An 11076-nucleotide genomic window follows, 5' to 3' on the forward strand; every position below is an offset into this window, starting at 1 on the left:
CTGCAAGAGGTCAGTGGTGTGTTTGACCTTTATATGTGTGATAGTCACAAGTAGGACAAACTAGAGAAGGTGTTACTTGAGAAATAAATTTAGAGTCTGGGGGATAAGAGGTCCAGCTCCCTGATAGACCAGGAGGGTGAGTTGAACAAGGGTTAACCCCAAGGAGTGAAATTTTTTTTCAGGCACGGTCTTAGAGAAAAAGAAATGGGAAGAGGGTAGGAGTTTAGAAGGAAAAAGCAGACTAAGGTCCAAATCCTGGTTCCCTACGCGATTTGGGGCAAGTCACTTATCATTCCTAAACCTCAATTTTCTTGTATCTTAATTGAGGATGGTAATTGCTATCATGGAGGGTCACTGTGATGATTTAGGGGAGATAAAATTACGCCAAGTGGCTACCAAAGGACTGGGCATGTGGTTGGGCTCAGGGCTTAGTCATCCCGAGCCAGCAGAAGAAGGCTGCCTGCTGTTTCTCATCATAGTGTGAAAACCGCTGAGACTGAGAGTCACTGCTGAGAAGCTCCAGCACCACAGCCAGGGCCTGGTGTCTGGGAGCTGGCAGGAGACCTGTTGTCCCAGAGCCACCTGAGCCAGTCAGTGCACTCAGAGGCAGAACAAAAGGCAGGAGCTTCACCAGCAAGCTCCACTCAGAGGAAACATCTCTTCAGAGACCAAGAAAGCCTTTGATCTTGGTGAGAAACTGACTACTCTCTCTTCCTCATCCATCTTTCCACCCTCCGTACGTGAATTTGTTCACCCATCTCGCCAGCAGGCATCAGCCTCCACACCACCTCTCCACCTGCTGATGCCTCACGGAGGCAGGCCTCCATCCATCAGACCCCCCCAACCCTCCTTCCACCTCTCCATTATGTACAGGAATCAGACAAACCTGGATTGGAATCCTGGGTCTTGCTTCCTAGCAGAATTTGGACAAGTCACTAACCTCTCAAAGTCCTCTCACCTGTGAAATAAAGGGAAAATCTGCTACAGCTGGGGTGACGATTTAAAGACAGAGTGGACATACCAATGCCTGGCCTGAGCAAACGTTCATCCCCTCTGTTTCTGCAAGTGGGCCAGGATCTATACAAGAGAAAAAACCGCTACATCTCGCAAGACATACAGAGAAGTGCATTTTATTTTTATATTTTGAATCTCCAGTGTTTTACTGGTGTGCAGTCCCCCGGGACATCCAGAGATGGGCGGTGACCAGAGCAGTTCGGGGTCCTGGTCCCTCCTGGACACGCAGCAGAAAGTGCCACCTAGTGGACTGGCAACCAGTGGGGTCCCTGGTAGGTCCCTGGTAGGGTTGCTGTCTGCTGTTGGGTGGAATTCTGAGCCAGCCGGAGGTCCCAGTCCCCAGACTGCGCTGCCCTCGTTCGGACGCGGTTCACCCACAGCACTCGGGGGGTCCGGACTGCTGGGACCCTTTTGCTTTGTGGATGATAGCTAGCTCTCTTTTGCCTACCCTGGCCCAACTCCCCTTTAAATGTTTCCAGAATCGGGCTCTGTGCTGACAGGTCAGAGCCTGGAGGCTGCTTCGGCTTCTGTGTCTCCCTCTCTCTCTGCCCCTCCCCTGCTTGCACTCTGTGTGTGTGTGTGTGTGTGTGTGTGTGTATGCGCACGCCTCTCTCTCTCAAAAATAAATAAATAAATAAATAAATAAATAGTTTCCAGGAAAAGAAAAAAAAGAATATTCTAGCACCTCCTATTTGCTGAGTGTCTGTCACCCATCAGAAACAGGGCTGGAGGCTTCATGTGCATGGTCTCTAATCCTCACCCTTAGGGAGACCCAGAAGTTGCCCCATTTTCAGTGAGAAAACAGATTTACTGAGGTTGGGTTATTCACTTAAGGTGAGGGTTACACAGTCAAACCCCTGGGTTTGTGGCTGCACTCACCTTTTGTAAGCCCAGCGCCCCCCCTGAAAATGCAGGAAAGATTTTGGACACTGCTTCGAACGCGCCAACTGCAAGAGAAATTTATGAAATTTATGAGTCAACTGGGGATATTTGAAGGCTGAATAGATGTTGGATGACATTAAAGAAAGGCTGTTAATTTTTTAACTGTGAAAGTGGCATTGTGGCTATGACAGAAAAGAGTCCTTCTTTTTTAGAGATATGCACTGAAATGTGCTCGGAGGAAACAATATGGTGTCTGGAGTTTCCTTCAAAATAGTCTGGGGTGGGGGTTGGAAGAGGACAGTACAAGGCTCAGACCAAACAAGAGGGGCTGACAGCTGTTGGCACCTGGGTGGCAGCAATGTGAAAACTGTGTACATTGTAATAAAAATAGGTATTCCTTCCTCTGTTTTTGTGTTGCTTCAAAGTTTACGGAATAGAAGGTTTTAAAGACCAACAGGTAAAAATACAGAGCGGGGGGGAGGGGGCAAGAAAAGGGAAGCCATTTAAAAAAGCAAAGGGGCCCAGGGTCCAACCTCAACGTTGGGGGGTATTAGGGAGCTGATTCATAGGAACAAATGCCTCCAAAGTGGAAAGGGTAGGGCCACCTGGGTAGCTCGGTCAGTTGAGCATCTGACTTCGGCTCAGGTCGTGATCTCACGGTTTGTGGGTTCGAGCCCCGCATCGGACTCTGTGCCGACAGCTCAGAGCCTGGAGCCTGCTTTGGATTCTTCGTCTCCCTCTCTCTCTCTCTTTCTCTCTCTCTCTCTGCCTCCTCCTCTCTCTCTCTGTCTCTCTCAAAAATAAACATTAAAAAAAAATTTTTTTTTAAGTGGAAAGGGTACAAGAAAGGGGCCAGGGCTGGTGGGAGCAAGCCGTTCTGAGTTGGGCGGATTAAGGAGAAAGGACTAGGGTGCAAGGACGCTAAGGAACAAGATGCCCAGCAGCCACCCCCAGGCCCTCCTGCCTCCCTCAGACCCCACCCCCGTGCTCCCCCCAGGCCCTCCAGGCCCCTCACAGACCCTCTTGCCTCCCTCAGACTCCCCATGTTCCCCTCAGACCCTCCTGCCCCCCAGGGGTGTCCTGTCAACCTCTTAACTGGCTCTAAAGGGACCTGACGGCACCCCCCTCCTCCAGGGCCGAGGAGTCCTGAGGAGTCCACCTGAGGAGTCCTTCCTGAGCCCAGCTTGGCTGGTAAGGATTCAGCTCTCTAGCTTTCAAATGCCTTTTTTTTTTTCTGGCTTTATTTTTAAGTTGGTTTTTTGGAAGGAAAAGAGTTAGTGCTTTTGCCCTCAAACTGTGTACCAAGCTGCTTTCACTGTCCTGAACCCCTTTCTCCCCCCTCTCTCAGCGTCCCCCTTCTCCATCAGTCATATCTCCCACCGCAAACCGACAAACACTAGACCCCAGGTCCAACCAATTTCCCCAGACCCTAGGGACCAGCACAGGCCCCTCCACCTCTCCCCCAGTTCTGGCCGGTCCACAGCGGCCAGACTCTCTGCGCAGGGCGGTGGGGGGGGGGGCCTTCCTGGACACCTCGCCCCCCTGGAAACGCTCCCTCCCTCACCCCTCATTCCCCATTTTGGAAAGTCTGCCGGCCACCCAGCGGACAGTTCCTCCCACCGGACCCTCAGGCAGCCTGCTGCATTGCAGCACAGCCCTCAGTGAGGGAGGGGTACAGCCTGCAGCCACCCCGAGCCAGAGCCTGTCACCCCCTCCCAGCTGTCCCGGGGCAGGGACTGGCCCCCTCTCCCCGCCCGCATTTAAAAGCGCAGCTACAAAAGCAAAAGCACCAGCCCCTACTGACTGTCTCCCCCTCCTCACTTTCCGGGCTCAAAAATGTGGCCCAGGCAGCCCCCTTGTGGCACTTGGGGGCGCCACAGACTCTTGGCTGGTGTCTGAAGAATTCAGACTGTCTGATTCCACTGCACCGTGAGTTGGCACAAATCTTAAGTGGCCCAAGTCCTACCCGATGCAGACCTGGCTCACCGCCTCTCTGAGTCGGGGGCACAGCTCTCCTCCCTCCTTCGCTCCCTCCACATCGCGCCCTCCTCGCTCCCTCCTCCCTCGGCCCTCCCTCCCCGGAGCCAGAGCTCTCCTGTTGAATACTGCTCCGAAGCAGACAGGTGTCTGAGGACTGGAACGGTGGTGGGGGGTGCAGGGAGGATGTGGGAACAGGGGCTTTTCTCACAGTGACGTTTGGTTTCCATCACCATCTCACGTTTGGGGAAACTGAGGAGCAGGGGGGCTAGTAGTCCCTGTGCCTGTCAGAAAAGGGGCTGGAGACCCTCCCTCCGAGAGTGGGTCCCAGCTTAGAACAGCTCCCTGAGGTGAGGGGCTGCCCTGATGACTCCCCTTCTCCCCCCCCCCCACCCCCCGCTCTCAGCCATCACGCCCTCATCCCCTCCAAAGCCAGTCCTTCCCAGGAGGAAGCCCTAAGTGCTCTCCCCCCACCACCACCCTCCCCCCCCCCCCATGAACTCCATCCTCTCTAACGCACCGTCCACATAAACAAGCCCCAGCCCCCTCCGTCTCTATCTGCAATCTGCTTGGAGGTGGGCAGGGCCCTCTCCGCATCAGGTTAATAATGCCATTTTCATAAGCCTCTGCCCATAGGTGCTCCCACCTAATTTTGAATCTGCCCTTCAAACGGATTGGGCCACAGAGGAGCTGGGATCTCAAGCACCGCTGGGAGGTGCTTATAACTAATCAATCTATCCCCTGCCCACCCACGCCCCCCCAGCACTCAGCACTGCCTTGCTGAACAGTCTTCGGCAGCAGGGTGTGGTGGGGAGCTTCCGACAGCCTGGGGTTCCATCCTAGCCCGACCTCACACCAGCTGAGAGACGGTGAGTATGGGATTTCACAAGTCCCTGCCTCAGTTTCCTCATCAACTGAATGGGGATTATGAGGCTGGTGCTCAGAGTTTTCACTGGGGTGAGTCCTAGGCAGACAGCCCGGCCCCTAGGCAGGGCTCCAAGAAACCTCCACTGTTATCATCCCCCCCTTGATCACTTGATGCATGGTGACTTACTCCCTGTGTCTCTCCCCCACCAGGCTGAGTTTCCAGGACAGGAAGCTGACCGGCACAGCTTGGTGGCCAGCCTCCCCCTCGGGTCTGGGCCTGAGAAGGTAGGTACGCCGTGGTGGTTTGGAGAATGGGTGCATGGGTGGAAGGTCGTTTCCCACAGTCTGTGGGATGCCCAGACCCCACTGGGTTTCTGGCTCCCGGAGACCCCCCACCACTGCCTAAGCTAGCCCTTCTATGCAGCGGCAGGGAAAAGTGTTCCCTCCTGCCTCACCCTGGGGCCCCTGGTGCAGTCACATACAACGCGAATTCTCGATGCAAGAAATGCAGAAAATGCAATAAATGCGGTTTCTGCCGCCTGCTGCATCTACTGTGAGCTCACAGGCCAGGGGCTGCCTCTGGCTGACATGTTTCGTGCGGTTGAGCCCACAGAGGGGTCTCCGGCAGGCGAGCTTCCCGTCTGTCCTCGGGGCAGGGTCTCCCGAAAGGCCAGACGGTTTTCCTCCTCGCGCGCCACTTGTTACATGTGCGCCTCCCTCCCTGGGTCCCGCTGTCTACTCTGTAAGCGTTCGTGAAGTGTCTGATGTGTGCGAGGCCACTCTTATCTCATTCCGTCTCACGGGGAGGGAGCCCCGCTCTTATCTACTTTTCAGGGAAAAGCCGAGGCTCTGAAAAGCAGAGGGAATCGCGTGGTCTCACAGCTAGGAAGCGGGGAGTCCGGCTCGGGCTGGTGTGTCTGTCTCGGGAGCCCCCCAGCCCCACCGCGGCCGCCTGCTGCCGCTGCTGCTGCCGCTGCTGCGGGCTGACCAGGGCCGGCCAGCCGCCAGCGGCTCCTGCAGAAAAGGCAGGGGGTTGCATAGAGAGCGTTCTCCCTGGCAACTAGCAAAGGGGCCATAAAAAACGGAGGGCTCAGACGCCGCTTCACAGAGAGATCCGAGCAGCTGGACTTGGGAGGGGAGACCCGCGCCCTCCCCTGGGCTCTCGGCAGAACAGCAGGGCAAAGGGGCTCCGTCCCAGACCCAAGCGGGGCAGGGGCAGAGGCGCCCGGGACAGGTGTAGACGGCTGTGATCGGGACGGGGACGGGGACCCCAAATCTGATCCCTCGGCGGGTGGGGGGCTTGCTAGTCAGCCCGGAGACGAGAAGGCTGAAGTGAGCTTGCCGCCTTGCAAAGAGCCGAGGGCAGAGGGGGCCAGGGGGCTGTGGCGGAGCGGCGGAGGCAGAGGCAGAAGCAGGGGAGGGCTCGGCAAAGCAGCTCGGTGTGCGAGCCCTGAGCGGGCTGCTCAGGGAGAGAGGGAGCTCCCTGTTACGGGAGGCATCCGAGCAGAGAGAGGCAGGCCGGTACTTGGCCGGGAGGCTGCAGCAAGGCTCCCTGCCCGGGCTGGCAGCCCGCACGTCTAGGCCTCTGAGAAGCTCCTAGAGAGCTAAGTCCCGAGCGGGGCTGGCTGCAGAGGAGGCAGGCTGGGGTCAGAGCAAGGATGCACAGACTTTCCCATGTACCTTGCCCTGAGCTGAATGGCAAAGGCACCGAGATGGCTGGTGGAGCGCTTCTGTCACAATGAGGCAGTGAGGGAGAGGAGCAGAGAATGGGGGTGAGTGCTCGGGGCCAGCGGGGGCGGCGGGGGCGGAGGAGGTGGGGGGCTGTCTTGCAGCCAACTCCCCATCTGGGGGGGGGGGAGCGGGGGGGGGGGGCCGGGCCGAGCCACCTGGAGTGGCCAAGTGCCCGCCCCAGCTCCCAGGCCCAGAAAGGCTGGCCTGGGTCCTCTCTGGGGCAACAGGCTGGTGCAGCGGGTGGGGGGAGCCTTCCTGCGGGGGAAGTAGGAGGAGGGGGGTCTGGTGAGTGGAGAGGCCGCCCGGTCATGGGAAAAGCAGGGCCCTTTTCTGGAGGCTGGGCCGCAGCCACGGATTCAGCCGGCTGCTGGACCATGACTTGGATGCTCTGGGGACTCGTGAAAGCCCCCTCGCCCGGTGACGGGGCCCAGGGGCCTGCATGTTGATGAATGCGGCCCACGGCGCATCGGGCGCTGGCTCTCCGGGCCCATTCACGGAGGCTCGGTTCCCAGGAACTTTGGGCGGATGGGGCCTTTATCAGGGGACCCCTCCCCAGACGAGGCTCTGTTCTGCAGTTTCTAAAGGAGTTTTCTTGTCTTTGTTTCCAGTGCAGGCACTCAGCGCGCGTGCACGTGTGTGTGTGCGTGTGTGCGTGCGTGCGTGTGTGTGTGTGTGTGTGTGACAGGCTGGCAGAGGGGCCAGCCGGGTTCCTTGTCTGTGAAATGGCCAGGCTGCCCTAGCTCACCCTCGAGGCAGGGACACGCTTCCACGGGACAGTAGGATTCGGGGAGGGCAGAGACGCCCGGGACCCAGGGACGGAGCTCCTGTCACTGCAGCCTAATTGTCCCGCTCCGGATAATCCAATCCAGCCGGGGCACTGTCGGGGTCCCAACAGCTGCTCTGACCCGCCGTGGGGGGGCAGCAGCGCGTTGCTGGTGGAGAGCGCAGGCTGGCTCCCCACAGACAGACAGACTGCCCCCCGCAGCCCCCCTTAGGAGCTGCGAGCTGGCTCTTGGGGAAACTGCTTGTCAGAGCCTGGGGGTTTTGTTGTTATTTTGTCACTGCTCTCGCTTTTTTAATCTATTAAAGGATTGCTTTGAAACTGTCATTCGAAAATGTGGGGTAAAATGGTATTTGCGTATGCGTAACTGTCTCTGCGGCACTACATGGGGGAGGGGAGGTAATGCGGGGTGCGGAACAGAAGTCACGCACATGAGAAATTTGGCAAATAAAGGTTTCTGGTCAGGGGTCGCGGGTGGTGCAAGGAAAGAGCTCAGAATTGCACTGGTGTGGGTCTGAAAAGTCACCTGACCCCAATCCCTAACCAGGCAAAGGCCACAGGGCAGCAAACCTTTTAGCCCCCCCATGCTGCAGGGGCTGCAGGGGCGCAGGCAGGCTGGGGAAGGGGCTCCTGCTGAGAGGGAGGCACTATTCCCCTCCCCATTAAAGCTCCAGACACAAAGAGGCGGGCTCCCCTGCCTCTGTCCCTGTCCCTGCCCTTGCGTCCCTGCCCCCTGCCTGAGGGGGTGGGGGGGGGGCTTCAGCATGAAGCAGGGGCTACGGGGCAGAGGGGTAGCGGGCAGAGGGCAGAGGGCAGAGAGGGTAGAGGGGCAGAGACTTAAGCAGCTCCACAAACAGCCCTGGGGGAGCTACTGCAGAGCAAATAAACCAAACGTTCTGGAGAGAGGAGTCTTTGTGCCCCACAGCAGCCGAGGAAGTTCACTTTTGTGCAAAAGGCAACACACGAGCCCGTGCTTGCACTAGGTAAGGCTGCCCTACGCACAAAAACCTCCTTCAGGCTGGGCCCGGCCCAGGGAGCGTTTTCTGTGAAATTCAGGAGAAGTCCGGTTTAGCCAGAAGTTTTTCCAGGAATTATTAACCTCTGGAGACTATAACCACTGTTCCTTCCGAGCCGCCCTTGCCAAAGTCTATAAAATACAAGCCTAAAAAATCTGCCTGAAGAGCAGTCTGACGTTTTATATATATTTATAAAAAAAATAAAATAAAATAAACTATTGCCAAACTTTTCAGGAGAACCCAATTAAAGCCGGCGGGGGCAGCCCTTCCCCGGCCCCGGGGTGTTGAGAGAGAAAGGCCGGTGTTTCCCTTGGGTGGGGGGTGGGGTCTGCTCTGGGGCCTTTATTCCCTGCTCATACTCTTCCAGCCTTTTTATTTTCCTCTGCGGGTCTCCGGGAGGGAAGGTGAAGCCTTTCAGACGGGCCGAGATGGGAAAAGCTCCTGTTTTCCAGCGGCTACTGCGCTGAGTGATTTATTTCTGCTATTGTCTCACTATGCCTATCGCTACGCGGTGTGTACGTATGCTTTTCCGATCAGGAAACTGAGGCACAGGAATTCTTGGGGCCTTGCCAAGGACATGCACGCCATGTCCGTTCTGTAGCTGGGTTTGTGCTCAAGATGGCCGGCTTCTCAGGGTGGCTCCCACCCACCACCCTGGGGGGGGGAGAAAAAGAGGACCAAAACCTTGAGCAGCTCGGGGGACATCTGTCCCTCTCACAGGCAGGTGAGGCCCTCTGACCCCAGGGTGATGTGGATCTGGCATCCCGGTCCCTCTGCCCCAAAACCTGTGCTCCTCGAACACAACCCTGTCCCTGGAACCCTCACCATCCCCCCAGCCGGTGGCTCTGCTGTCACATATGAAGACTTACCTCCTTCTTAGGTTCTGGGACCAGGCCCCTTTTCCTCTCGCAAGGAGAAGGTCATAAAAGACGCAATCAACCATTGCCAGGCCGTGATTATGTCCCCCAAACCCATCACCAGCACACTCGCCCGGGAGATGCTATCATCCCTCACTCACGGACCACGACCCAGGGTTCTGGGGTCCTCGTGGCAGGCATGGAGGGAACCTGGTGTTGCACCCCAGAGGGCAGGACAGAGCAGTCTGGGGCAGTGGGGGGAGGCCTGGGCTCCCAGGCGTGTGTTTGTGGTCTGAAGGCATTCATAGCACTCACCCAGTGTGCAGTCCTCAGGAGAAAATGGGAGGTCTTTTCAGTCAGGGGAAGTCAGATCCAGGCAACACAGGGGGCCGAGGGCACTGGACAGGGACAAAGGAAAGGGGGGGATTAACATGTGGCTGGTCATGAATTCTAGAAAAATGCAAAACCTTCTCCTGAACTAGGAAAACATGTCAATGAGGCATTGCCCTTTGGGGGACTGTACTTTGCTGAACTTTTGAAGGAGGTGTTAGGGGCAGTTCACCGTGGGGTGCATTTCAAAGCCTGGTCCTAAGGGCTCAAGAGAAGCTGGTTGAAAGGTCACGGCCAAAGCCCCCAAGTGTAAAAGGCAGGGCCCACACAGACAGGAGCAGTAGCTCAGGCCCGCAGTGTGCCTGCAGGGGTGGGGGTGGACAAGGGGTGAGGGGAGAGGCTGGGAAGCTCCCACCCAGACCCCGAAGGGTCCTACGTGCCAGGCTGAGGCTTTTGGATCACATCCCAGAAGTTCCAGGAAGTCAGAGGGAGGATTTAAAAGCAAGACAGTGACAAGGTCAAAATGGCATTTAAGAAAGATCACACAGTGAAAATAAACTTTGCAAACCATTTAACCCAGCTACCCCACCTCCAAGAAACGGGGATAAAGGAACGGCCACGGATGTGTTTACAGACCGAGCTATAAAAAAGCTCGTTGCAGGGCTGTTAGCAATAACAAAACGGGAATGGCTCAGGTCCTTTTCAGTGGGCATCGGTTGAGCAAAATTGTATGAATTAAAACTTCGGTTCATGACGCGCTCATTCGTTTGTGCAAGGATCACTTTTATTTTATGGATTCACTTTTATTTATTTGCATAAATAATAGAACAAACACCCATGAGCCTGTGACCCACCCCCACCCCCACCCAAACGACCAGGACTTTGACCAAAGCTTCTATCCGGACATATTCTCCCCCACCCCCCCTCCCCCGCTGCCCCCCAGCACGTTTACAGCTGGGATTTTGAACAATAGGAGAGGGTCTAATCAACAATGGTGCTTACATACCCCGGAATATTAAACAGCTCTTAAAAAGAATGTAACAGCGGAGACCTATTGTCTTTTAATGGACCTCAGTATTTTGCGCAGAACTGGATTAATCATGATTCTTTGTTCATAAACACTTCGTCATCATTGGTCCAGGCTTGGCCCTCTTTTATTTTGCTAATTTATGCATCCATATATTCATTTGTGATAATGTCATAAACACTTGTGAGCTGATCCTCAGATCCCGAGCTCAGAAATTACTGACACCTGCCGCCACGCTCCATCCCCACGGGGTAAGGACCTGGGGCTTTCAGGGCAGCGGTGAGGGGGTTAAAGCAACCCGGGTGCACGCAGATTAGTAGGGGTAAGGACCTGGGGCTTTCAGGGCAGCGGTGAGGGGGTTAAAGCAACCCGGGTGCACGCAGATTACAGGGTACTAAGGTGTGTTCTAAGGAACGCTGTGTCGATCTTTATTATCTCCAAGCGGATGCCTGTGTGGAGACAAATGCTAAGCTACGCAGAAGGAAACGGACACTATGATGTAGTTTGCGTAAAAAATAAACAAAATCATCTATTTCAGAGATCTATTTATATACGTACATAAGTGCTCAGAAAAATATCTGGAGCCGTGCACCT

At 55.9% G+C, this 11076-nt stretch overlaps 1 non-coding gene across 1 annotated transcript; it reads right to left on the reverse strand.

Annotated features, from left to right (window-relative positions):
- Positions 1 to 10518: 10518 nt before the first annotated feature.
- Positions 10519 to 10595, reverse strand: LOC124512716 (small nucleolar RNA SNORD112). Its single transcript, XR_006962231.1, has one exon. It is a non-coding gene; the product is annotated as a small nucleolar RNA SNORD112 (small nucleolar RNA).
- Between the last annotated feature and the right edge of the window lie 481 nt (positions 10596 to 11076).

Source organism: Lynx rufus, unplaced genomic scaffold (genome assembly GCF_022079265.1).
Source record: "Lynx rufus isolate CCGP_SWC_20201006 ecotype Redwood Valley unplaced genomic scaffold, mLynRuf1.p SCAF_17, whole genome shotgun sequence".
Lineage (NCBI taxonomy): Eukaryota > Metazoa > Chordata > Mammalia > Carnivora > Felidae > Lynx > Lynx rufus.